The sequence below is a fragment of the Astatotilapia calliptera genome, chromosome 3, assembly GCF_964374335.1.
Source record: "Astatotilapia calliptera chromosome 3, fAstCal68.1, whole genome shotgun sequence".
In the NCBI taxonomy this organism is placed as follows: Eukaryota; Metazoa; Chordata; class Actinopteri; order Cichliformes; family Cichlidae; genus Astatotilapia; species Astatotilapia calliptera.
Genome location: NC_137424.1, coordinates 22,708,476 through 22,722,018, shown reverse-complemented (window position 1 = coordinate 22,722,018; position 13,543 = coordinate 22,708,476). Strand labels below are relative to the sequence as shown.

Genomic DNA, 13,543 nt, shown 5'->3' with positions numbered 1-13,543 from the left:
CTGTGGCTGCTGGCTGAGGTCACTTACACCACACCAGGGCCTGTGGCTGCTGGCTGAGGGCACTTACACCACACCAGTGCCTGTGGCTTCTGGCTGAGGCCACTTACACCACACCAGGGCCTGTGGCTGCTGGCTCAGGCCACTTACACCACACCAGGGCCTGTGGCTGCTGGCTGAGGCCACTTACACCACACCAGGGCCTGTGGCTGCTGGCTGAGGCCACTTACACCACACCAGTGCCTGTGGCTGCTGGCTGAGGCCACTTACACCACACCAGGGCATTAGTTGCTATTGAGGCCCCTTACACCACACCAGGGCCTGTGGCACTGGCTGAGGCCACTTACACCACACCAGGGCCTGTGGCTGCTGGCTGAGGCCACATACACCACAACAGGGCATTAGTTGCTATTGAGGCCAATTACACCACACCAGGGTCTGTGGCTCTTGCTCAGGCCACTTACACCACACCAGGGCCTGTGGCACTGGCTGAGGCCACTTACACTACACCAGGGCCTGTGGCTCTGGCTGAGGCCACTTACACCACACCAGGGCCTGTGGCTGCTGGCTGAGGCCACTTACACCACACCAGGGCCTGTGGCTGCTGGCTGAGGCCACTTACACCACACCAGGGCCTGTGGCTGCTGGCTGAGGCCACTTACACCACACCAGGTCCTGTGGCTGCTGGCTGAGGCCACTTACACCACACCAGTGCCTGTGGCTTCTGGCTGAGGCCACTTACACCACACCAGGGTCTGTGGCTCTTGCTCAGGCCACTCACATCACACCAGGCCCTGCGCTTCTGGCCGAGGCCATCTTCACCAAACCAGGCCCTGTGCTGCTAGCTGTGGCCATGTACAACACACCAGGCCCTGTGCTGGTTCCTGAGGCCATCTTCAACAATCCAGGGCCTGTGCTGTTAGATAAATGCTAAACTGAGCCTTTGGGTTAGGGTATTATGCAAACATGCAGGTATGGTTAAAGGATTGTCTTCGTAACTTCAGGTACTTGCCACCTAATCAGTTGAATCCATAAATTGAGACATTGTGCTGGGGCCAGCAGCTTACGGCCATACCACCCTGAGCATGCCCGACCTCGTCTGATCTCGGAAGCTAAACAGGGCTGGGCTTGGTTAGTACTTGGATGGGAGACTACCTGGGAATACCTGGTGCTGTAAGCCTTTCATTTTCATGTCATTGAACCGCTTTTGATCCAGAGAAGGGGTGTATTAAAAGACCAAAAGCAGCTGCCCATTAATGAGGGCACATTAACGACATTGATTTTGGCTCTTTTCCAATGTCTTGTGCTGCTAGCTGATGCCACCTACACCACACCAGGGCCTGAGTGACCGGCTGGGGCCACTTACACCACATCAGGGCCTGTGGCTGCAGGCTGAGGCCACCTACACCACACCAGGGCATTAGTTGCTATTGAGGCCAATTACACCACACCAGGGTCTGTGACTCTTGCTCAGGCCACTTACACCACACCAGGGCCTGTGGCACTGGCTGAGGCCACTTACACCACACCAGGGCCTGTGGCTGCTGGCTGAGGCCACTTACACCACACCAGGGCCTGTGGCTGCTGGCTGAGGTCACTTACACCACACCAGGGCCTGTGGCTGCTGGCTGAGGGCACTTACACCACACCAGTGCCTGTGGCTTCTGGCTGAGGCCACTTACACTACACCAGGGCCTGTGGCTCTTGCTCAGGCCACTTACACCACACCAGGGCCTGTGGCTGCTGGCTGAGGCCACTTACACCACACCAGGGCCTGTGGCTCTTGCTCAGGCCACTTACACCACACCAGGGCCTGTGGCACTGGCTGAGGCCACTTACACCACACCAGGGCCTGTGGCTGCTGGCTGAGGCCACCTACACCACACCAGGGCATTAGTTGCTATTGAGGCCAATTACACCACACCAGGGTCTGTGACTCTTGCTCAGGCCACTTACACCACACCAGGGCCTGTGGCACTGGCTGAGGCCACTTACACCACACCAGGGCCTGTGGCTGCTGGCTGAGGCCACTTACACCACACCAGGGCCTGTGGCTGCTGGCTGAGGTCACTTACACCACACCAGGGCCTGTGGCTGCTGGCTGAGGGCACTTACACCACACCAGTGCCTGTGGCTTCTGGCTGAGGCCACATACACCACACCAGGGCCTGTGGCTGCTGGCTCAGGCCACTTACACCACACCAGGGCCTGTGGCTGCTGGCTGAGGCCACTACACCACACCAGGGCCTGTGGCTGCTGGCTGAGGCCACTTACACCACACCAGTGCCTGTGGCTGCTGGCTGAGGCCACTTACACCACACCAGGGCATTAGTTGCTATTGAGGCCACTTACACCACATCAGGGCCTTTGGCACTGGCTGAGGCCACTTACACCACACCAGGGCCTGTGGCTGCTGGCTGAGGCCACCTACACCACACCAGGGCATTAGTTGCTATTGAGGCCCCTTATACAACACCGGGGCCTGTGGCACTGGCTGAGGCCACTTACACCACACCAGGGCCTGTGGCTGCTGGCTGAGGCCACCTACACCACACCAGGGCATTAGTTGCTATTGAGGCCAATTACACCACACCAGGGTCTGTGGCTCTTGCTCAGGCCACTTACACCCCACCAGGGCCTGTGGCACTGGTTGAGGCCACTTACACTATACCAGGGCCTGTGGCTCTGGCTGAGGCCACTTACACCACACCAGGGCCTGTGGCTGCTGGCTGAGGCCACTTACACCACACCAGGGCCTGTGGCTGCTGGCTGAGGCCACTTACACCACACCAGGGCCTGTGGCTGCTGGCTGAGGCCACTTACACCACACCAGGGCCTGTGGCTGCTGGCTGAGGCCACTTACACCACACCAGGGCCTGTGGCTGCTGGCTGAGGCCACTTACACCACACCAGTGCCTGTGGCTTCTGGCTGAGGCCACTTACACCACACCAGGGCCTGTGGCTCTTGCTCAGGCCAGTCACATCACACCAGGCCCTGCGCTTCTCGCCGAGGCCATCTTCACCAAACCAGGCCCTGTGCTTCTTGCTGTGGCCATGTACAACACACCAGGCCCTGTGCTGGTTCCTGAGGCCATCTTCAACAATCCAGGGCCTGTGCTGTTAGATAAATGCTAAACTGAGCCTTTGGGTTAGGGTATTATGCAAACATGCAGGTATGGTTAAAGGATTGTCTTCGTAACTTCAGGTACTTGCCACCTAATCTCTTGAATCCATAAATTGAGACATTGTGCTGGGGCCAGCAGCTTACGGCCATACCACCCTGAGCACGCCCGACCTCGTCTAATCTCGGAAGCTAAGCAGGGCTGGGCTTGGTTAGTACTTGGATGGGAGACTGCCTGGGAATACCTGGTGCTATAAGTCTTTCATTTTCATGTCATTGAACCGCTTTTGATCCAGAGAAGGGGTGTATTAAAAGACCAAAAGCAGCTGCCCATTAATGAGGGCACATTAACGACATTGCTTTTGGCTGTTTTCCAATGTCTTGTGCTGCTAGCTGATGCCACCTACACCACACCAGGGCCTGAGTGACCGGCTGAGGCCACTTACACCACATCAGGGCCTGTGGCTGCTGGCTGAGGCCACTTACACCACACCAGGGCCTGTGGCTGCTGGCTGAGGGCACTTACACCACACCAGGGCCTGTGGCTGCTGGCTGAGGCCACCTACACCACACCAGGGCCTGTGGCTGCTGGCTGAGGCCACTTACACCACACCAGTGCCTGTGGCTTCTGGCTGAGGCCACTTGCACCACACCAGGGCCTGTGGCTCTTGCTCAGGCCACTCACATCACACCAGGCCCTGCGCTTCTGGCCGAGGCCATCTTCACCAAACCAGGCCCTGTGCTGCTAGCTGTGGCCATGTACAACACACCAGGCCCTGTGCTGGTTCCTGAGGCCATCTTCAACAATCCAGGGCCTGTGCTGTTAGATAAATGCTAAACTGAGCCTTTGGGTTAGGGTATTATGCAAACATGCAGGTATGGTTAAAGGATTGTCTTCGTAACTTCAGGTACTTGCCACCTAATCAGTTGAATCCATAAATTGAGACATTGTGCTGGGGCCAGCAGCTTACGGCCATACCACCCTGAGCATGCCCGACCTCGTCTGATCTCGGAAGCTAAGCAGGGCTGGGCTTGGTTAGTATTTGGATGGGAGACTACCTGGGAATACCTGGTGCTGTAAGCCTTTCATTTTCATGTCATTGAACCGCTTTTGATCCAGAGAAGGGGTGTATTAAAAGACCAAAAGCAGCTGCCCATTAATGAGGGCACATTAACGACATTGCTTTTGGCTCTTTTCCAATGTCTTGTGCTGCTAGCTGATGCCGCCTACACCACACCAGGGCCTGAGTGACCGGCTGGGGCCACTTACACCACATCAGGGCCTGTGGCTGCTGGCTGAGGCCACTTACACCACACCAGGGCCTGTGGCTGCTGGCTGAGGGCACTTACACCACACCAGTGCCTGTGGCTTCTGGCTGAGGCCACTTACACCACACCAGGGCCTGTGGCTCTTGCTCAGGCCACTTACACCACACCAGGGCCTGTGGCACTGGCTGAGGCCACTTACACCACACCAGGGCCTGTGGCTGCTGGCTGAGGCCACCTACACCACACCAGGGCATTAGTTGCTATTGAGGCCAATTACACCACACCAGGGTCTGTGACTCTTGCTCAGGCCACTTACACCACACCAGGGCCTGTGGCACTGGCTGAGGCCACTTACACCACACCAGGGCCTGTGGCTGCTGGCTGAGGCCACTTACACCACACCAGGGCCTGTGGCTGCTGGCTGAGGTCACTTACACCACACCAGGGCCTGTGGCTGCTGGCTGAGGGCACTTACACCACACCAGTGCCTGTGGCTGCTGGCTGAGGCCACTTACACCACACCAGGGCATTAGTTGCTATTGAGGCCACTTACACCACACCAGGGTCTGTGGCTCTTGCTCAGGCCACTTACACCCCACCAGGGCCTGTGGCACTGGTTGAGGCCACTTACACTATACCAGGGCCTGTGGCTCTGGCTGAGGCCACTTACACCACACCAGGGCCTGTGGCTGCTGGCTGAGGCCACTTACACCACACCAGGGCCTGTGGCTGCTGGCTGAGGCCACTTACACCACACCAGGGCCTGTGGCTGCTGGCTGAGGCCACTTACACCACACCAGGGCCTGTGGCTGCTGGCTGAGGCCACTTACACCACACCAGTGCCTGTGGCTTCTGGCTGAGGCCACTTACACCACACCAGGGCCTGTGGCTCTTGCTCAGGCCAGTCACATCACACCAGGCCCTGCGCTTCTCGCCGAGGCCATCTTCACCAAACCAGGCCCTGTGCTTCTTGCTGTGGCCATGTACAACACACCAGGCCCTGTGCTGGTTCCTGAGGCCATCTTCAACAATCCAGGGCCTGTGCTGTTAGATAAATGCTAAACTGAGCCTTTGGGTTAGGGTATTATGCAAACATGCAGGTATGGTTAAAGGATTGTCTTCGTAACTTCAGGTACTTGCCACCTAATCAGTTGAATCCATAAATTGAGACATTGTGCTGGGGCCAGCAGCTTACGGCCATACCACCCTGAGCACGCCCGACCTCGTCTAATCTCGGAAGCTAAGCAGGGCTGGGCTTGGTTAGTACTTGGATGGGAGACTGCCTGGGAATACCTGGTGCTATAAGCCTTTCATTTTCATGTCATTGAACCGCTTTTGATCCAGAGAAGGGGTGTATTAAAAGACCAAAAGCAGCTGCCCATTAATGAGGGCACATTAACGACATTGCTTTTGGCTGTTTTCCAATGTCTTGTGCTGCTAGCTGATGCCACCTACACCACACCAGGGCCTGAGTGACCGGCTGGGGCCACTTACACCACATCAGGGCCTGTGGCTGCTGGATGAGGCCACTTACACCACACCAGGGCCTGTGGCTGCGGGCTGAGGCCACTTACACCACACCAGGGCATTAGTTGCTATTGAGGCCAATTACACCACACCAGGGTCTGTGGCTCTTGCTCAGGCCACTTACACCACACCAGGGCCTGGGGCTGCTGGCTGAGGCCACTTACACCACACCAGGGCCTGTGGCTGCTGGCTGAGGCCACCTACACCACACCAGGGCATTAGTTGCTATTGAGGCCAATTACACCACACCAGGGTCTGTGACTCTTGCTCAGGCCACTTACACCACACCAGGGCCTGTGGCACTGGCTGAGGCCACTTACACCACACCAGGGCCTGTGGCTGCTGGCTGAGGCCACTTACACCACACCATGGCCTGTGGCTGCTGGCTGAGGCCACTTACACCACACCAGGGCCTGTGGCTGCTGGCTGAGGCCACTTACACCACACCAGGGCCTGTGGCTGCTGGCTGAGGGCACTTACACCACACCAGTGCCTGTGGCTCTTGCTCAGGCCACTTACACCACACCAGGGCCTGTGGCTGCTGGCTGAGGCCACTTACACCACACCAGGGCCTATGGCTGCTGGCTGAGGGCACTTACACCACACCAGTGCCTGTGGCTGTTGGCTGAGGCCACTTACACCACACCAGGGCATTAGTTGCTATTGAGGCCCCTTACACCACACCAGGGCCTGTGGCACTGGCTGAGGCCACTTACACCACACCAGGGCCTGTGGCTGCTGGCTGAGGCCACCTACACCAGACCAGGGCATTAGTTGCTATTGAGGCCAATTACACCACACCAGGGTCGGTGGCTCTTGCTCAGGCCACTTACACCACACCAGGGCCTGTGGCACTGGCTGAGGCCACTTACACCGCACCAGGGCCTGTGGCTGCTGGCTGAGGCCACCTACACCACACCAGGGCATTAGTTGCTATTGAGGCCAATTACACCACACCAGGGTCTGTGACTCTTGCTCAGGCCACTTACACCACACCAGGGCCTGTGGCACTGGCTGAGGCCACTTACACCACACCAGGGCCTGTGGCTGCTGGCTGAGGCCACTTACACCACACCAGGGCCTGTGGCTGCTGGCTGAGGTCACTTACACCACACCAGGGCCTGTGGCTGCTGGCTGAGGGCACTTACACCACACCAGTGCCTGTGGCTTCTGGCTGAGGCCACTTACACCACACCAGGGCCTGTGGCTCTTGCTCAGGCCACTTACACCACACCAGGGCCTGTGCTGCTGGCTGAGGCCACTTACACCACACCAGGGCCTGTGGCTGCTGGCTGAGGCCACTTACACCACACCAGGGCCTGTGGCTGCTGGCTGAGGGCACTTACACCACACCAGTGCCTGTGGCTGCTGGCTGAGGCCACTTACACCACACCAGGGCATTAGTTGCTATTGAGGCCCCTTACACCACACCAGGTGCCTGTGGCTACTGGCTGAGGCCACCTACACCACACCAGGGCCTTAGTTGCTATTGAGGCCAATTACACCACACCAGGGTCTGTGGCTCTTGCTCAGGCCACTTACACCACACCAGGGCCTGTGGCACTGGCTGAGGCCACTTACACCACACCAGGACCTGTGGCTCTGGCTGAGGCCACTTACACCACACCAGGGCCTGTGGCTGCTGGCTGAGGCCACTTACACCACACCAGGGCCTGTGGCTGCTGGCTGAGGCCACTTACACCACACCAGGGCCTGTGGCTGCTGGCTGAGGCCACTTACACCACACCAGGGCCTGTGGCTGCTGGCTGAGGCCACTTACACCACACCAGGGCCTGTGGCACTGGCTGAGGCCACTTACACCACACCAGGACCTGTGGCTCTGGCTGAGGCCACTTACACCACACCAGGACCTGTGGCTCTGGCTGAGGTCACTTACACCACACCAGGGCCTGTGGCTGCTGGCTGAGGCCACTTACACCACACCAGGGCATTAGTTGCTATTGAGGCCACTTACACCACACCAGGGCCTGTGGCTGCTGGCTGAGGCCACCTACACCACACCAGGGCATTAGTTGCTATTGAGGCCAATTACACCACACCAGGGTCTGTGGCTCTTGCTCAGGCCACTTACACCACACCAGGGCCTGTGGCACTGGCTGAGGCCACTTACACCACACCAGGACCTGTGGCTCTGGCTGAGGCCACTTACACCACACCAGGGCCTGTGGCTGCTGGCTGAGGCCACTTACACCACACCAGGGCCTGTGGCTGCTGGCTGAGGCCACTTACACCACACCAGGGCCTGTGGCTGCTGGCTGAGGCCACTTACACCACACCAGTGCCTGTGGCTTCTGGCTCAGGCCACTCACATCACACCAGGCCCTGTGCTGCTAGCTGTGGCCATGTACAACACACCAGGCCCTGTGCTGGTTCCTGAGGCCATCTTCAACAATCCAGGGCCTGTGCTGTTAGATAAATGCTAAACTGAGCCTTTGGGTTAGGGTATTATGCAAACATGCAGGTATGGTTAAAGGATTGTCTTCGTAACTTCAGGTACTTGCCACCTAATCAGTTGAATCCATAAATTGAGACATTGTGCTGGGGCCAGCAGCTTACGGCCATACCACCCTGAGCACGCCCGACCTCGTCTGATCTCGGAAGCTAAGCAGGGCTGGGCTTGGTTAGTACTTGGATGGGAGACTACCTGGGAATACCTGGTGCTGTAAGCCTTTCATTTTCATGTCATTGAACCGCTTTTGATCCAGAGAAGGGGTGTATTAAAAGACCAAAAGCAGCTGCCCATTAATGAGGGCACATTAACGACATTGCTTTTGGCTGTTTTCCAATGTCTTGTGCTGCTAGCTGATGCCACCTACACCACACCAGGGCCTGAGTGACCGGCTGGGGCCACTTACACCACATCAGGGCCTGTGGCTGCTGGCTGAGGCCACTTACACCACACCAGGGCCTGTGGCTGCTGGCTGAGGCCACTTACACCACACCAGGGCATTAGTTGCTATTGAGGCCAATTACACCACACCAGGGTCTGTGGCACTGGCTGAGGCCACTTACACCACACCAGGGCCTGTGGCTGCTGGCTGAGGCCACTTACACCACACCAGGGCCTGTGGCTGCTGGCTGAGGTCACTTACACCACACCAGGGCATTAGTTGCTATTGAGGCCCCTTACACCACACCAGTGCCTGTGGCTTCTGGCTGAGGCCACTTACACCACACCAGGGCCTGTGGCTCTTGCTCAGGCCACTTACACCACACCAGGGCCTGTGGCTGCTGGCTGAGGCCACTTACACCACACCAGGGCCTGTGGCTGCTGGCTGAGGCCACTTACACCACACCAGGGCATAAGTTGCTATTGAGGCCAATTACACCACACCAGGGTCTTTGGCTCTTGCTCAGGCCACTTACACCACACCAGGGCCTGTGGCACTGGCTGAGGCCACTTACACCACACCAGGGCCTGTGGCTCTGGCTGAGGCCACTTACACCACACCAGGGCCTGTGGCTGCTGGCTGAGGCCACTTACACCACACCAGTGCCTGTGGCTTCTGGCTGAGGCCACTTACACCACACCAGGGCCTGTGGCTCTTGCTCAGGCCACTCACATCACACCAGGCCCTGCGCTTCTGGCCGAGGCCATCTTCACCAAACCAGGCCCTGTGCTGCTAGCTGTGGCCATGTACAACACACCAGGCCCTGTGCTGGTTCCTGAGGCCATCTTCAACAATCCATGGCCTGTGCTGTTAGATAAATGCTAAACTGAGCCTTTGGGTTAGGGTATTATGCAAACATGCAGGTATGGTTAAAGGATTGTCTTCGTAACTTCAGGTACTTGCCACCTAATCAGTTGAATCCATAAATTGAGACATTGTGCTGGGGCCAGCAGCTTACGGCCATACCACCCTGAGCACGCCCGACCTCGTCTGATCTCGGAAGCTAAGCAGGGCTGGGCTTGGTTAGTACTTGGATGGGAGACTACCTGGGAATACCTGGTGCTGTAAGCCTTTCATTTTCATGTCATTGAACCGCTTTTGATCCAGAGAAGGGGTGTATTAAAAGACCAAAAGCAGCTGCCCATTAATGAGGGCACATTAACGACATTGCTTTTGGCTGTTTTCCAATGTCTTGTGCTGCTAGCTGATGCCACCGACACCACACCAGGGCCTGAGTGACCGGCTGGGGCCACTTACACCACATCAGGGCCTGTGGCTGCTGGCTGAGGCCACTTACACCACACCAGGGCCTGTGGCTGCTGGCTGAGGCCACTTACACCACACCAGGGCATTAGTTGCTATTGAGGCCAATTACACCACACCAGGGTCTGTGGCTCTTGCTCAGGCCACTTACACCACACCAGGGCCTGTGGCACTGGCTGAGGCCACTTACACCACACCAGGGCCTGTGGCTGCTGGCTGAGGCCACCTACACCACACCAGGGCATTAGTTGCTATTGAGGCCAATTACACCACACCAGGGTCTGTGACTCTTGCTCAGGCCACTTACACCACACCAGGGCCTGTGGCACTGGCTGAGGCCACTTACACCACACCAGGGCCTGTGGCTGCTGGCTGAGGCCACTTACACCACACCAGGGCCTGTGGCTGCTGGCTGAGGTCACTTACACCACACCAGGGCCTGTGGCTGCTGGCTGAGGGCACTTACACCACACCAGTGCCTGTGGCTTCTGGCTGAGGCCACTTACACCACACCAGGGCCTGTGGCTCTTGCTCAGGCCACTTACACCACACCAAGGCCTGTGGCTGCTGGCTGAGGCCACTTACACCACACCAGGGCCTGTGGCTCTTGCTCAGGCCACTTACACCACACCAGGGCCTGTGGCACTGGCTGAGGCCACTTACACCACACCAGGGCCTGTGGCTGCTGGCTGAGGCCACCTACACCACACCAGGGCATTAGTTGCTATTGAGGCCAATTACACCACACCAGGGTCTGTGACTCTTGCTCAGGCCACTTACACCACACCAGGGCCTGTGGCACTGGCTGAGGCCACTTACACCACACCAGGGCCTGTGGCTGCTGGCTGAGGCCACTTACACAACACCAGGGCCTGTGGCTGCTGGCTGAGGTCACTTACACCACACCAGGGCCTGTGGCTGCTGGCTGAGGGCACTTACACCACACCAGTGCCTGTGGCTTCTGGCTGAGGCCACTTACACCACACCAGGGCCTGTGGCTGCTGGCTCAGGCCACTTACACCACACCAGGGCCTGTGGCTGCTGGCTGAGGCCACTTACACCACACCAGGGCCTGTGGCTGCTGGCTGAGGCCACTTACACCACACCAGTGCCTGTGGCTGCTGGCTGAGGCCACTTACACCACACCAGGGCATTAGTTGCTATTGAGGCCCCTTACACCACACCAGGGCCTGTGGCACTGGCTGAGGCCACTTACACCACACCAGGGCCTGTGGCTGCTGGCTGAGGCCACATACACCACAACAGGGCATTAGTTGCTATTGAGGCCAATTACACCACACCAGGGTCTGTGGCTCTTGCTCAGGCCACTTACACCACACCAGGGCCTGTGGCTGCTGGCTGAGGCCACTTACACCACACCAGGGCCTGTGGCTGCTGGCTGAGGCCACTTACACCACACCAGGGCATTAGTTGCTATTGAGGCCACTTACACCACACCAGGGCCTGTGGCTGCTGGCTGAGGCCACTTACACCACACCAGGGCATAAGTTGCTATTGAGGCCAATTACACCACACCAGGGTCTTTGGCTCTTGCTCAGGCCACTTACACCACACCAGGGCCTGTGGCACTGGCTGAGGTCACTTACACCACACCAGTGCCTGTGGCTGCTGGCTGAGGGCACTTACACCACACCAGTGCCTGTGGCTTCTGGCTGAGGCCACTTACACCACACCAGGGCCTGTGGCTGCTGGCTCAGGCCACTTACACCACACCAGGGCCTGTGGCTGCTGGCTGAGGCCACTTACACCACACCAGGGCCTGTGGCTGCTGGCTGAGGCCACTTACACCACACCAGTGCCTGTGGCTGCTGGCTGAGGCCACTTACACCACACCAGGGCATTAGTTGCTATTGAGGCCCCTTACACCACACCAGGGCCTGTGGCACTGGCTGAGGCCACTTACACCACACCAGGGCCTGTGGCTGCTGGCTGAGGCCACATACACCACAACAGGGCATTAGTTGCAATTGAGGCCAATTACACCACACCAGGGTCTGTGGCTTTTGCTCAGGCCACTTACACCACACCAGGGCCTGTGGCACTGGCTGAGGCCACTTACACTACACCAGGGCCTGTGGCTCTGGCTGAGGCCACTTACACCACACCAGGGCCTGTGGCTGCTGGCTGAGGCCACTTACACCACACCAGGGCCTGTGGCTGCTGGCTGTGGCCACTTACACCACACCAGGGCCTGTGGCTGCTGGCTGAGGCCACTTACACCACACCAGGGCCTGTGGCTGCTGGCTGAGGCCACTTACACCACACCAGTGCCTGTGGCTTCTGGCTGAGGCCACTTACACCACACCAGGGCCTGTGGCTCTTGCTCAGGCCACTCACATCACACCAGGCCCTGCGCTTCTGGCCGAGGCCATCTTCACCAAACCAGGCCCTGTGCTGCTAGCTGTGGCCATGTACAACACACCAGGCCCTGTGCTGGTTCCTGAGGCCATCTTCAACAATCCAGGGCCTGTGCTGTTAGATAAATGCTAAACTGAGCCTTTGGGTTAGGGTATTATGCAAACATGCAGGTATGGTTAAAGGATTGTCTTCGTAACTTCAGGTACTTGCCACCTAATCAGTTGAATCCATAAATTGAGACATTGTGCTGGGGCCAGCAGCTTACGGCCATACCACCCTGAGCATGCCCGACCTCGTCTGATCTCGGAAGCTAAGCAGGGCTGGGCTTGGTTAGTACTTGGATGGGAGACTACCTGGGAATACCTGGTGCTGTAAGCCTTTCTTTTTCATGTCATTGAACCGCTTTTGATCCAGAGAAGGGGTGTATTAAAAGACCAAAAGCAGCTGCCCATTAATGAGGGCACATTAACGACATTGATTTTGGCTCTTTTCCAATGTCTTGTGCTGCTAGCTGATGCCACCTACACCACACCAGGGCCTGAGTGACAGGCTGGGGCCACTTACACCACATCAGGGCCTGTGGCTGCTGGCTGAGGCCACCTACACCACACCAGGGCATTAGTTGCTATTGAGGCCAATTACACCACACCAGGGTCTGTGACTCTTGCTCAGGCCACTTACACCACACCAGGGCCTGTGGCACTGGCTGAGGCCACTTACACCACACCAGGGCCTGTGGCTGCTGGCTGAGGCCACTTACACCACACCAGGGCCTGTGGCTGCTGGCTGAGGTCACTTACACCACACCAGGGCCTGTGGCTGCTGGCTGAGGGCACTTACACCACACCAGTGCCTGTGGCTTCTGGCTGAGGCCACTTACACCACACCAGAGCCTGTGGCTCTTGCTCAGGCCACTTACACCACACCAGGGCCTGTGGCTGCTGGCTGAGGCCACTTACACCACACCAGGGCCTGTGGCTCTTGCTCAGGCCACTTACACCACACCAGGGCCTGTGGCACTGGCTGAGGCCACTTAAACCACACCAGGGCCTGTGGCTGCTGGCTGAGGCCACCT

General features: G+C 58.2%; 5 non-coding genes and 2 pseudogenes across 5 annotated transcripts; all 7 read left to right on the top strand.

Moving 5' to 3' along the window:
• The first annotated feature begins 1,058 nt into the window (after nucleotides 1–1,058).
• LOC145426880 (5S ribosomal RNA) lies at nucleotides 1,059–1,177 on the top strand. Its single transcript, XR_013907601.1, has one exon. It is a non-coding gene; the product is annotated as a 5S ribosomal RNA (ribosomal RNA).
• A 2,082-nt stretch (nucleotides 1,178–3,259) lies between these two features.
• LOC145427369 (5S ribosomal RNA) lies at nucleotides 3,260–3,378 on the top strand (annotated as a pseudogene).
• A 705-nt stretch (nucleotides 3,379–4,083) lies between these two features.
• On the top strand, nucleotides 4,084–4,202 carry LOC145427106 (5S ribosomal RNA). Its single transcript, XR_013907830.1, has one exon. It is a non-coding gene; the product is annotated as a 5S ribosomal RNA (ribosomal RNA).
• Nucleotides 4,203–5,576: 1,374 nt separating this feature from the next.
• LOC145427302 (5S ribosomal RNA) lies at nucleotides 5,577–5,695 on the top strand (annotated as a pseudogene).
• A 2,790-nt stretch (nucleotides 5,696–8,485) lies between these two features.
• LOC145427546 (5S ribosomal RNA) lies at nucleotides 8,486–8,604 on the top strand. Its single transcript, XR_013908088.1, has one exon. It is a non-coding gene; the product is annotated as a 5S ribosomal RNA (ribosomal RNA).
• Nucleotides 8,605–9,778: 1,174 nt separating this feature from the next.
• Nucleotides 9,779–9,897, top strand: LOC145427545 (5S ribosomal RNA). Its single transcript, XR_013908087.1, has one exon. It is a non-coding gene; the product is annotated as a 5S ribosomal RNA (ribosomal RNA).
• Nucleotides 9,898–12,727: 2,830 nt separating this feature from the next.
• On the top strand, nucleotides 12,728–12,846 carry LOC145426671 (5S ribosomal RNA). The gene has a single exon (XR_013907382.1). It is a non-coding gene; the product is annotated as a 5S ribosomal RNA (ribosomal RNA).
• Nucleotides 12,847–13,543: the final 697 nt, after the last annotated feature.